This window comes from Spermophilus citellus (assembly GCF_964194105.1).
Source record: "Spermophilus citellus genome assembly, chromosome: 3".
In the NCBI taxonomy this organism is placed as follows: domain Eukaryota; kingdom Metazoa; phylum Chordata; class Mammalia; order Rodentia; family Sciuridae; genus Spermophilus; species Spermophilus citellus.
The window spans coordinates 80,541,443-80,553,986 of NC_138184.1; the positions used below are offsets into that span (position 1 = coordinate 80,541,443).

Here is a 12,544-nt window from a genome sequence, read left to right on the forward strand (position 1 = left end):
TCTCCGGGAGTCTCCCAAAACAGTGCAGGCGTGGGGAGGAGGGCTATGAACTTTGACCCCAGCGCAGCACAAACAAGACGGACCGCGCCCCAGGCGGGCCCGCGGGTAACTAAAGTTGCAAGGTCTTCCAAGTCCGAGGAAGCCCCGCCCCTCTCCGTCCGGCCCCCCGTCGACTCTGCCAATCCTCGGGCCCCATCGACCGCTCGGCTTCCCAGGCACTTCCAATCAAATGACTATATCCAGCCTCGGCCCCGTGCTTCGCGATCAGGGAAGGTCAGTAGAGAGCCTATCGGAGCCGAGTGGGGGCGTGGTCAGGGGCAGGGGGCGGGCAGGCTAAGGAGGTGGGGCGGAGCGCGCTCGGCGCAGTCGGGTGCGATTGGCCACCCCTGGCAGGAGCCGCACCTCGGACAGCAGCAGCAGCGGCCGCGGGAGGGTTGGTGTGGCGCGGGGCGGTGGGGTCCTGTGTGGAGAGTGGGGCGCGACTCCGAGACCGCGGGCGGAGGCTGCGCGCAGCCGGATCCGGCACCCATAGACGCTACCCGTGGGTCCGCCAGGGTTCAAGCCGCAGGAGAGCGACTCGGGAACAAGTGTGCGAGAGGAAGCGGCGGTGGCGACGCCGGGCCCGGGGTGGTGACAGCAGGTCTAAGGTGAGAGTCTCCGGGTGCCGAGTGGTGACAACGTGAGCCCAGGCTTGGGGACCCCAGGCGGAGTGAGGTCGGGGGGGGACCCGACCGAGGGGAGTTCCGGGAGAGGGTTGACAGTGCGGTCTGTGGGGAGAAGACCCCCAGAGGGACCGGGACAGCGGGACGAGCGGGGACGTCGAAAGGGGCCAGGGCAGTGGGGCGAGGGGAGAGGTCCCCTAGAGGGCTCGGGACGACCGGGTAAAGGATGGAGACCCGACGGGGACGGAACAGGAGGGTGAGGAAAGGTGCCCCCGAGGGGGACCGGGACAGCGGCGTGAGGGGAGTGGAGCCCGTGTGGACCGGGACAGCGGGGCGAGGGACGGGCACCCCTAGAGGTCCAGGACAGTGGGGTGCGGGGTGGGGACCCCCAGAGGGGCCGGAACAGTGCGACGAGCGGAGGAACCCTGAGAGGGACCAGAAGAGCCGGGAGAGGGGTTGAAAAGATCCTTTTCAAACCCGAAAAGGGTCCAGAGTGAGAGTATGAGGGAGGGGACCCAAAAGGGACCTGGACAGGGGGTCCGAGAGAGGGGACCCCGAGAGGGGCCAGCACAGAAGTGTGAAAAGGACCCCAGCAAGGCTTAGGACGACGGGGTGAGCGGTGACTCCGCAAGGGGCCCGGACCGAGAGGCGAGGGGCGCGGACCCCCAGAGGGGCCTGGGCGGCGGGAAGAGAAGAGGGGACGGGGCCAGCGGCGGAGCGCGGCACCCAGGGTCGACCTGGCACGGAGGGGCCTGGGGGTCGCGCCGACCGGGTCGTGACACCCCGGGACAGCGCGTCCTGGAGCCTGGGTCGGGGTCGCTACGTCGGGCGAGTGGGGACCATAGGCAGCGCCCAGCGGGCTAGAGACGCTGCTCCCGGGGTCTGGAATCCGCGATCTTCCCTCAGGAAGAGTCCTGGGGACCCGCGGAGCCGGGATTATGTAACGAAGCATCTCGGAGCAGAGCGCACCGGCTGGAGGGCAGGCGGACCGCGGTGGGAAGGATGGAGAGTCGGGCGGCCTCGCCTCGGCCCGCCCGCGCCCACTCCTTTCCTAGAGTCGCAAGTAGATACCTTGAAAGTGGGGGATTCTTGACCCTAAAGAAAAGGTCCGGTGGAAAGTTGGAGGGGCTTCCTTCAACCCACCCCCAAGAAGTTGGAAGGGAAAGGGATGCTTGCGGAGATCCAGCTTTTGGTTTAATTAAGTTGTTTATTTTGACTCTTGTATTTTCTTGGATTACTATTTGTTTGGGGCGGGGGTGTTTGACTGGGTTTTGGGTTTTTTTTTTTTCCATTTTAGTTCAGCGAAGAGGTAAGAAACTTTTTCGGATTTGGCAGCATATCGGTATCCATGTTTACAATGCAGATTTAAAGGAGCTACATACCAGGTTTGGAATTGGGGTTGTTTAACTTTGATGAGTTGGAGATAGTTGGAAGGTCAAAATAATTAAGAAGAGATATTGGATTCTCTAAACTAAATAGTACTTTCCAATTAGATCCCAAAAGCTACCAGGACTGAGGTTTAGGCATAATTCCAGGACAAACTGGAGAGAGAGATAAGCCTATTTAAACCAGACACTGTATGTCCTGGTGGGAGGCAAGTGTATGTCTATTAACATGCTGAAACTAATAGTGGGAAGCAATAAGAGGAGGCAATTGAGGGGCAGCCTCCTACTTTGACAGATGTGAAAATTAAACTAATGACCAGGCTAATTGTTCACAGTAGTTGGGATATGTTAATATTTCCCTAACTACCTTTCAAATGTTCTCTCAAATGCATATGCTATGTTCTAACCAACCATTTTGTATTTGAATTTTTAAAAATCTTTATTTGTGTATTGCTTCTCCTCACTTCTTTTCTTTTTTTCACTGCTTTCTTTCTTTTTTTTTCTTTTTTTTATTGGTTGTTCACAACATTACAAAGCTCTTGACATATCATATTTCATACATTAGATTGAAGTGGGTTATGAACCCCCAATTTTACCCCAAATGCAGATTGCAGAATCACATCAGTTACACATCCACAATTTTACATAATGCCCTATTAGTAATTGTTGTATTCTGCTACCTTTCCTATCCCCTACTATCCCCCCTCCCCTCCCCTCCCATCTTCTCTCTCTACCCCATCTACTGTAATTCATTTCTCTCCTTGTTTATTTTCCCATTCCCCTCACAACCTCTTATATGTAATTTTGTATAACAATGAGGGTCTCCCTTCATGTCCATGCAATTTCCCTTTTCTCTCCCTTTCCCTCCCATCTCATGTCTCCGTTTAATGTTAATCTTTTCTTCTTGCTGTTCCTCCCTGCTCTGTTCATAGTTGCTCTCATTATATCAAAGAAGACATTTGGTATTTGTTTTTTAGGGATTGGCTAGCTTCACAGAGCATAGTCTGCTCTAGTGCCATCCATTTCCCTGCAAATTCTATGATTTTGTCACTTTTTTATTGCTGCATAGTACTCCATTGTGTATAGATGCCACATTTTTTTTTATCCATTCATCTATTGAAGGGCATCTGGGTTGGTTCCACAGTCTAGCTATTGTGAATTGTGCTGCTATGAACATCGATGTGGCAGTATCCCTGTAGCATGCTCTTTTAAGGTCTTCAGGGAATAGTCCGAGAAGGGCAATAGCAGGGTCAAATGGTGGTTCCATTCCCAGCTTTCCCAGGAATCTCCAAACTGCTTTCCAAATTGGCCGCACCAATTTGCAGTCCCACCAGCAATGTACAAGTGTACCCTTTTCTCCACATCCTCGCCAGCACTTGTTGTTGTTTGACTTCATAGTGGCTGCCAATCTTACTGGAGTGAGATGGTATCTTAGGGTGGTTTTGATTTGCATTTCTCTGACTGCTAGAGATGGTGAGCATTTTTTCATCTACTTGTTGATTGATTGTATATCCTCCTCTGAGAAGTGTCTGTTCAGGTCTTTGGCCCATTTGTTGATTGGGTTATTTGTTATCTTATTGTCTAATTTTTTGAGTTCTTTGTATACTCTGGATATTAGGGCTCTATCTGCTGCTTTCTTTCTTTTTCTTTTCTTTTTTTAAGAAGCAATTTGGAAAATGGTGGCATGAGGTGTAGGGGGTGGGGGTTATGTAGCTCAGTTGAAAAGCACTTGCCTGGCAAGTGTGAGGCCCTGGGTTCAATCCCCAGAATGAAAAAGGAAAAGAAAAAGATAATGGACCATGTAATACCATTTCAGTTATTTAGAAATCTTTGTTTCACGTTTAGAATGTGTCTTAATGGAAATCTTTTGCCTGTGTTCTGTAATGGACAGCTTCAAGTGAAAGGAAGAAAGGAATGCTGTAGTGTTTCCCAAAAACATAACTTATACAGCATTTATTTATTTATTTACTTAGGTGCTAGGGATCAAATCCAGGGCCTCACTCAAGCTAGGCAAGTGGTCCCAGGCCCTAGATTTGCTATTTAAATCCAAGTCAAAAATTACTGAAGTCATTTTTATAGATGAGAAGTAGAGGACAGGCTCTGATTAGGGATTTAATTTGACATTACGTGATGCAGTTCTTATGTGGCTACAGAGAGTGTGGAACTTGATGCAGTTATGAAAATTCCACTAACTCCAAGTCCTCCCCTGAGAAGAAGTTAGGCCAACATGAGAAATAAGAGCAGCAAGGACACATTTAAAATATGAGATATACTATAAGATGTTTTGAGTATAATTTTTTTATATTAAATTTATTATTCCAGAAAGCTAGGTAGAGTTCAAGTAAAAATGAGGTCAATTAACTTACAAGGTTATTTGGAGGGGGCACAGATTCATTATGAAGTTCATATAATGTGGAAGGACTGGTGATCTCAGCACCAACAATCCTACAAAGTAATAGAAATGTTTGAGCAGATAAGTCCTTTCACTGTCTTGTTAGCTCATTTCTGACTGGTATAAATGGTCATTTCTGAAGACAAAACATTAAATTTATTTCCTTGTAAGAAAAGAAAGTGCTCTGATACTCCCCTGAGTGATTACTAAAGCAGTCATTTTAACCACATTACGTTATGGTATTGATCCAAGGATGATGAAGAGAGATTCATTGTAATAGAATTTTTTAGTGATAAGAAGGGCCTATAATAACTTTATTCCCTGGAGGGGGAGGGGATAGGAGGGTAGGGATTCGGTGGGAATTTTTTTTCATTTGTTTCAAAAACTAAAATGACACTCCAAGAAACTATGTGAAATCTTTATACTCTGTTCTTTAAATTATTTTCTATCTAAAAACAGGATCACAAGAAGTTGGAGCTTTACATTTCCATATGAATGGTGATGGCAACCACAGAATTTAAGTTCTTTTTGGTTCTTTAAGTGTTCTCAGTCTTAGTTTAGCAGGATGCTAGGATTGCCCAGTAAATACAATAACCCATTTTACACTTTCTTTACCACTTGAGTCCTATACAGTCAAACCATTGTAGTCTCAGAAACTACCTTGATATCTAAATTGGTTTAATGTTTAAGCCAACCTGAATAAATGTTCTCATTGCTTGCCAATATCCATGTTCATTGGTTTTAGTAGTACAGGAGAATGCATGAAAGCTAACTATTGATACTTTTTTTCTACATAGTCAGCTGAAACCTCTTTCCTTTGTAGTTTTTCCAGTCTTCATTTCTTCCCTCTCCACCCCCTCCAAAATACAGACACAGGAAGGAAACAGTGAGGAAGAGAGAGAGGGGGGAAAAAAAAAAAAAAGAAAGATTCCATCTAAAAGTGTTTTGTGGCTGGACTTCTTTCTTTTCTTTTCTCTTTTAAAAAACATTTATTTTTTAGTTGTAAGTGGACACAATACCTTTATTTTATTTTTATGTGGTGCTGAGGATTGAACCCAGTGGCTCACGCATGCTAGGTGAGCTCTCTACCTCTGAGCCACAACCCCCACCCAGTGGCTGGACTTCTTTCAATAAGAGATTCCTATCTGTCAGATTGCTTTTTTTTTTTTAAGAAAGAGTGAAGGGGGGGGGGAGAGAGAGAGAGAGAATTTTTAATATTTATTTTTTAGTTTTCAGCGGACACAACATCTTTGTTTGTCTGTGGTGCTGAGGATCCAACCCGGGCCGCACGCATGCCAGGCGAGCGCACTACCGCTTGAGCCATATCCCCAGCCCCCTGTCAGATTGCTTTTTAATTATTATTTTTGAGTTGTGGGATATTATATAATGCATTTTTTTCTTACTGAAGCTTTATAATGTCTTGATATCTTATGTAGTTCTAACTTTTCAATTTCAAAACTGTCTTGGCTTTTATTGGCAATATACATTTTCAATGTTTATTTTATTTTATTTTTTTTAAGAGAGAGTGAGAGAGGAGAGAGAATTTTTTTAATCTTTATTTTTTAGTTTTCGGCGGGCACAACATCTTTGTTTGTATGTGGTGCTGAGGATCGAACCCGGGCCGCACGCATGCCAGGCGAGCGCGCTACCACTTGAGCCACATCCCCAGCCCTATTTTTTGTTTTTTAATTAGTTGTACATTGCAGTAGAATGCCCTTTGACACATTATATACAAATGGAGCACAACTTCTCATTTCTCTGGCTGTACATGATGCAGAGTCACACCAGTAGTGTAGTCACACATGTAAATAGAGTAATAATATCCATCTCCTTCCACTGTCCTTCCCAGTCCACACCCACTCCCCTCTGCCCAATCCAGAGTTCCTTTATTCTTCCCCTACATGCTCCCCCTCTTGGCATTATGGATCAGCATCCATTTATCAGAGAAAGCATTCTGGCTTTGGTTTGGGGGATTAGGCTTATTTCACTTAGCATGATATTCTCCAGCTCCATCCATTTACCTGCAAATGCCATAATTCATTCTTCTTTAAGGTTGAGTAATAGTCCATTGTTATACAATGCATTTTAACTTAAAGAAAACAATTTAAACATTTGTGACTTGTCTAATTTTCCATTTAATTGGTTGCTTTACTGTTTGTGAGGATTTGTTAAAAGCTTGTTCCTGTTTCTTAAGCTCAATAAAAGAAATAAAAGACATTTATTGATCAACTATACTTATCATTTAGTTATAGTTAAGGTAAATTTGTGGATCAAAATGTAATCTAGCTCATTTCTAAGCCATAATAACCAAATTTAAAAAAGAACTACTAAATGAGTTATAACCAGTAAAAATTAAATCAGTTTTTATTGTTCCGGCTATATGTTGTTAAAGTTACATAAATATAAATGAACCTAAAATGTTTTTTTCTGTCCAATCTGAGATTTGTTAGTGATATTAAAATATAAAGTCTTCATAACATTTTTTTTTTTTTTTTTTGGTACTGGGAATTAAACTCAGGGCCCTCAACCACTGAGCCACATCCCCAGCCCTATTTTGTATTTTATGTAGAGACAGGGTCTCACTGAGTTGCTTAGCACCTCACTTTTGCTAGAGCTGGCTTTGAACTTGCTATCCTCCTGCCTCAGCCTCCCAAGCCACTGGTATTACAGGCGTGTGCCACTGCACCTGGTACTTATTTCTATTTTACAAGGTAAAGGGCTAGTTTTTTGGCAACAGAATCACTTAGAAGCCAATTCATTTGTTACCATAGGTCAGTCTTCCAAGCATTGTCAGCTGTTTCACAAATAGACATTTTTCATCCATAGAGTGAGTAAAAGAGGAAGATGGCTTGCAATAAGCGTTTAACACCTAGTGAAACCTACTGCCTTTCACCAAAGAGGTGTGCACCACGGGGCGTGATTCTAATAGTGGGAATTTACCCGCCGGAGTCAGGTGTTTAGGCCCTTTTACTTCACCTCTGGCCTCATTGAAATGATGGCTAGCAAAACCAACCCCACCTTATATGTTTTGTTTTAATATTGTAATCAAAGTACTCATTGGAAGAGCTCAATAATTTCTTTCCAGATCAAACTGGGTCTCTAGGCAATGAGTATTTATTGTTAGATGTTTCACTTTCTGTCTAATGACACTGGCTTCCGTCCATAGAAATCAAGGGTTATGACAATTCAAACACATTTTATTTACCCATTACAATAGATGGCACTAATCAAGACAGAATACTTTCTTTCTTTATTAATTTTTAGTTGTTGATAGACCGTTATTTTATTTATTTATATGCAGTGCCAAGAATCGAACCCAGTGGTTCACACGTGCCAGGCAAGTGCACTACCACTGAACCCCAGCCCCCAGAATATTTTCTTAAGTAAACTAGTAACCTCATTAGGCTTGTAAGTAGATGTACTGAACAGAATCATAGTTCATTTCCAATTTTCCATTCTGTTGTGAACATTAGCCTTTATTTTTTGAAGGGTGAATAGATAAATACACAAATACTTTCCAAAACCATATGAATGTGGTTTTAAAATGATCTAGGTTAAGATTTAATAGTAGAGAGATGACATTGCAGTAATATGCTTTCTATACTTTTATGCCTCCATTGTCTCTGCAAACTCTCTTCAGCCATTCTATCCCAGTCCCCTATTTACATTGTGTTTGTCATTTACTAGCTTGTGAGCACGTTGAGAACAGAGATGGATGGGTCTTTTCCACCTTTGTGTCCCCCACGCCAGGTATAATGAAGCACAAAGTGTGGAGATTGCACAGTCAATGTGAATTGAATGAGTGAATGAATTAATGATCAACAAATTAAAAGATGGTATTTCTGTGCATATGATTTCTAATCCTTATTGAGAGCTTATAATTCATCAAAAGAGTATTAAGAGACTGGCATTATCTCTGGAATAGAAGAATAAATGTCAGCACTATACATCTCCCACATGAAGCACCAGGATCCAATGGAAAGAAAAAAGAACCTGAGACCCAGAGACACCTATGCACCTTTTTTTAGCTCTGTTACTATGTCAGCTGCCTGACCCTGAGTAAGTTAATCAAGGCTTGAAGCTCTCAGTCATCTCCTCTTTAAAATAAGAATATACAGCCTCGCAGGCACAAGGCCCTGGGTTCAATCCCCAGCACCAAAAAAAAAAAAAAAAAATATATATATATATATATATATATATATACATACATACACACACACACACACACACATATACTCACACACACAAATATATGTATACATATATATGTACATACACACATATATACACACACAAACTTCTTGGGATTCTTGGAAGTAATGAATGAAGTGATTTATGTAAAGTGCCAAGCACAGTGACAAACATATAGAAATTGCTTAATAAATGGTCACTGCTTCTTATTTTACTTACTTGAAATAGTTGTTCATTGCTATTTTTCCTCTACTTCCATTTCTAATGCTTTGCTGAACCCCATGGCTTCTGACTCCAAAAAGAAAGATGAATAGATTCACACAAAGGTGAACCGAGACTCAGAGGGTAAATGACTTCCCAGAGTCACACAGACAATGGCCATCAAACACATGACCACTATGACCTAGGTCTTCTTTTGGTTTTTGTTGTTGATGTTGTTGGCATGCTTGAGGTCAAAAACCCAGGGCCGGCTGCATGCTAAGCATGTGCTCTACCATAGAGCCACACCCCCAGCCTATATCTGGTTTTCCAATGAAGCACAACTTCCACCCTTTGCTATCCAAGTAGGATCCAGTGAAGGCCTTAATAGGTGCTGTGGAAGGATGACTGTGACAGTTTCCCAGTCTCCTCTTGTTTTTTGTCCTTTCTATATACGCTTGTCTTATTCTCCCTAAAGTACAGCTCTGATTTTGTCGTTCACTTGCTCAAAGTCTTTTATAATTTCTCATGGCTTACTGAATTCAGTACAAATCTATCAACCCGTTTTTTAGGTTCCTGTCACCCCAGTTTATTACACACACACACATATACTCACTCATATATGCACATATCCTAATATAGTCTTAGATATACTCATGCATGTGAGTGTATATGTACATGTATACATATGTATTTATATGTGTGTATGTGCATATATTTGTGCTATATATATATATATATATATATATATATATATATATATATATATTTATGTATGCATGTCCTTTGCCACAATCAGAATGACCTGTGCGCCTTTGTTCCTGCCCTTTCTTTTGCCGGGACACCTTCTGTGCCTCATTCTGGAGGCATGCCTCTAATGCCATTTTTTTAGGATCCTCCTCTGATCATCCTCCTGATGCTTCTCCTTTAGATTACCTAAATATTTAATCTGTACTTCTTCTCATTACGTGCTGTTCTCCTGACAGCACACTATAGGGTTCATACTTGTCTTAGCCTTCTCAGACATCCATCTTCTTTTTTTTTTTTTAAAGAGAGAGTGAGAGAGGAGAGAGAGAGAGAGAATTTTTTTTTAATATTTATTTTTTTAGTTCCCGGCGGACACAACATCTTTGTGCGCGCTACCGCTTGAGCCACATCCCCAGCCCCAACATCCATCTTCTTGATGCTAAAAAGAGTGTCTTAACACACATTTAACAAGTGCCTTGTAAATGGTATCTTAATTGTTGAATTATGTTAAATTTAAATACTCAGTTCAAAATAATATTCAATTATATTTATACAAATAATTATAAAACAAAGTTATTGCTGCCAGTGAACATAACAAGGATAATTCCTAAGGGAAGAATTCACTTCTGACCCTGACGGTTGGTAAATTGATGCCTGTGGTATTAAATATACGGAAACTTGTATGCTCTGTTTAAGCATCAGTGATATTCCCTAAAGTGCATTTTGACTCTAATATTTAGGATTTGTTATTTTATTTCCTTAGGTGATGGTTTTATTAGATGGGTCTTTGGAATTTTGCTTTCCTTCCTGTGGGTATTAGCAACAAATGAAGTAAGAATCTATCATTTGCAAGAGAGATAGTCGTTCACTTGAGTCTGTCTGGAAAAAGCTTAACACTCTGATCTTTCAAAGCAAAGCAAGTGCCCCACTTTGTAGTGGAAGCAATTTGCAATCACACACAGATAAACTTACTGTTGTCTCCATCTTTCATATTGAATTCTTCTGCATAGCACTTGCCACCTTTTGACATACCAAAATACATTGTCTGTTTGTCTTAAATTCCTGTGGTGGAATTTAGGGTCCCTGAAGATAGAAATTTTTTGTTTCATTCATTGCCATAGCCCTAACTCACAGAACAATTGACTAGCATGTAGTAGTCACTTAGTAAGTATTTGCATGACTAGCAGAGAAATTTGGCTTTGGGAATTCCTCCAATTTGTTAACTAAAACAGGTTTTGTTATTTTAAACATAAAGAAGTAAAGTTCAAGGCAGTTGACTTTACTGGCTAGGAAGAATAGAGTATATTTATATACTTTACTCGGGGTTTTACTTTTTTTTTTTTCCTGTTTATTCTTGTAGGAGAGATTGAACTAAGGGCCTAGCCCATGCTAACTAAGCAAGCGTTCTACCACAGAGCTGCATCTCCAGCCCTTTTTATTTTATTTTGAGACAGGGTCTTGCAAAATGGCCCAGGCTGGCTTTGAAGGTGTGGGTCTCCAGCCTCAGTATTCCAAAAAGCTGGGATTATATAGCCACCACACCCGGACTACATTCATTTTCCTTGAGCAGCCTTGAATTTGCTGTATTATTATTTAATTGAATGCAAATAAAAAGTCATTGCTACCATCATACCATATGTCCAAGCTGATTGTGTCTCAGTCTAGCTAAAACCTAAGAAAACTATTCTTTGGAACAAAGTCTAATGGAAGCTCGCTGACATGGCCTTAGGCATTAAAGACTCATAAGACCAAAATAATAATAAGATTCGGTACAGGAGCATTATCCCTTTAAACATTTCACTTGTTTTTCTTAGATGCTAATATTGACCCTGAAAATTGGTCAGATCAAGCTTCTGATGTTAATTTGGGGTTGTTAACAGTTTTCTGCATGTACTATTAATTGGGTTTGAAATGTGTTTTAAGCCTGAATTAAAAGAAATTAGTCACTGGTGACTCATGGTGAGAAGTTTTTCCCTTTCCCTGCTGGAGCATATGCCATTGCCTCCAACATGCTTTTTTTGAAACATTGAAAATGTACAAATTCTTATTTTTATGTACTAGGTTCTGGAAAAGTTCTTTTTGGCTTAAAGCAGCAGCGTTCATTTCAATGCTTTTTAATAGTAAGTGCTAATTACCATTGACTTTCCAAATTTCCATCCAAATTTCTTTAGTCTCTGCTTTTATGAAAGTGTTCTCATTATATACAAAGTTCTCAACCACCCACTACGTGAATGACCACCACCAAGACTCAGTTTTGTTCATTATCATTTTCTAGTGTCTAGAACTGCGCTTTGGGCAAAGACGGGAATAAGTATCTGAAGTCACATACATTCTTGATAATAGTGCACCTTGAAAAAAAAATCAGGAAACCCTGTTAAAGTAGGATTTACTCTAGCCCTTGAATTGAGGTAATCACCAATTCCTAACCAGCCTAGTTTGGGAAGCTCAAAGCTCTCAGCATTCTCCCAAGGTAGTTCTGTCTTTTCTGCTCCAAATGTTCCAAACATGGGTTGTGTCAACCTTCAAATCCCCTTTAGCGGATCACTTTTGGAAGCCTAGAGAGGCGCCGCCCATAGGCACTGCACCTGTGAGAGCCAATGGGCGGTGCGACAGGAAATGCTTCAGCTCACAGGGCTGATAGCAACGTGCGGCACCCTCATGCTCTTTTTATCTGCAGTTCCTTATTGTAGGAGGTTTCTGGAAGTTGCTTTTTTTAAAAAAATAAATATATAAACTTAAGAGAGAACTGTAGATTTGAAAGTTAAGATGTGAATGGTTATTTGCCTTTTCTTCACTATCAAGGAATTGGTGAGTTGTCCTTTCATTTCTGTTCTTTTTCTTTCTAACATTGTATCCTGTGAAATGTTACTCTAGCGCATTGGGCAGGGGAGCAGAGAGTGCATAAATGTAAAATAATTGGAACTTAAACCGATATTGTTATCAATAACAGTAACCCATTCTGATTTTAT

The 12,544-nt window shown here is 41.8% G+C and overlaps 1 protein-coding gene across 5 annotated transcripts in view; it reads left to right on the plus strand.

Annotated features, from left to right (window-relative positions):
• The first annotated feature begins 384 nt into the window (after nucleotides 1–384).
• The window catches only part of TAOK3 (TAO kinase 3), a 190,015-nt gene continuing 177,855 nt past the window's right edge, over nucleotides 385–12,544 (plus strand). For 3 of the 5 annotated variants that reach the window (XM_081287950.1, XM_081287948.1, XM_081287951.1), the window contains exons 1-2: nucleotides 385–647; nucleotides 1,960–1,971. The gene's annotated coding sequence lies outside the window, so the exon portion shown is untranslated. The remainder of the gene's footprint in view (nucleotides 648–1,959; nucleotides 1,972–12,544) is intronic. The other 2 variants (XM_081287949.1, XM_081287952.1) reach the window with 1 other exon arrangement.